At 34.0% G+C, this 1,225-nt stretch overlaps 1 protein-coding gene across 1 annotated transcript in view; it reads right to left on the bottom strand.

The window, feature by feature from the left end:
- Nucleotides 1-1,225, bottom strand: part of LOC106463778 (nose resistant to fluoxetine protein 6-like) — a 54,540-nt gene that overhangs the window by 35,137 nt on the left and 18,178 nt on the right. Inside the window, exon 3 of the mRNA XM_013923845.2 lies at nucleotides 272-363. The gene's annotated coding sequence lies outside the window, so the exon portion shown is untranslated. The remainder of the gene's footprint in view (nucleotides 1-271; nucleotides 364-1,225) is intronic.

The following is a 1,225-nucleotide window of genomic DNA, read 5'->3' as shown; positions in this document are numbered from 1 at the left end:
AGTCTTACACTGCTAAATTAGGGACGGCTACCGCAGATAGCCCTCGTGTAGCTTTGCGCGAAATTCAAAACAAACAATTACAGCGCTTCTGTTATCCAAGCTAATACTCTTTCTCTACCTATTCTTCAAAATGAAGTTATACTGTTTGGCTTTAACTTTAAGATAAATGATAAACATTTGTTGGATAAAAAATGCTATACTTAAACTGTTACAAAAAAAAATGTTAAAGAAAAGCTTCCACCAAAGAAAACAAAATTTGTCAAGTGCTTACTAAATGAACTGTTATCTTCTAAAAACTTGAGAAATTCTTCTGCTGTACAAGAACTCGGAATACAGACTCCTATCGATACGTCAATTAGTTTTCTGAAATATTTAAAATAGAAATAAAACAAATGCATAATCAGTTTATAACCAGTAGTAACATAAAGAACTAATAAAATCAATGAGGTTATGATATAAGTTGGTGAATCGTGTTTACTGAGTTTTTGACGCTGTATTTAAATATATATATATACCTTTAATAGTCTACAAAATTATTAAAATTTATAGCGTTTTGAATATGATAAAATGTAAAAATAAGTCACAACTTTACTCAAAAAATTTCATATCAAGATGTGCTAAATGGGAAATATGAACATCTACTATAATTGGCGAAAAACAATCTTTTAACAAAACATTAATTGGTCTCGAGACGTGCCAATTCGGAATTTCAGTACCAACAACTTTAGAATTTACATCAAAGGGACGAAAGACAGAAGCGTAGTGGAGGTGACAAATACATATACACATTTAATACGTCCTTAAACAGCGTAGCAATTCCTTACTCTTTTATGAACTGGTTCTGTAAATTTTCCCTATTAACTATCACGGGCGCCCGCATGACGAGGCAAGAGGGAGCATTTGCCTCCCCATACATTTCACAAAACAATGCACGTGTTATAATATAAACTTCACATCGTAGTTAAACTATATATTTTTAGTAGGGATACACGGGTAGTAAAATTTGGCCGAATACCGGGTCCCGGTACCAGGTCACTATGTTTCGGCTGGGGCCGGATGTCAATCGGGACCGGGTTCTCCCCATGCCCCCCCCCCCAAAAAAAGCATACACAAAAATTAGAAACAAAAACAAAATTTAAAAACATTCAAGTTTTACTTTCAACTTTCAATGCTTAACCCCAACTTCTCAAACCCTAACCCCTATTGTTCTCAAAAAACCCACTTT

Source organism: Limulus polyphemus, unplaced genomic scaffold (assembly GCF_000517525.1).
Source record: "Limulus polyphemus unplaced genomic scaffold, Limulus_polyphemus-2.1.2 Scaffold1479, whole genome shotgun sequence".
Classification (NCBI taxonomy): Eukaryota; Metazoa; Arthropoda; class Merostomata; order Xiphosura; family Limulidae; genus Limulus; species Limulus polyphemus.
This window is presented reverse-complemented; position numbering and strand designations above follow the sequence as displayed.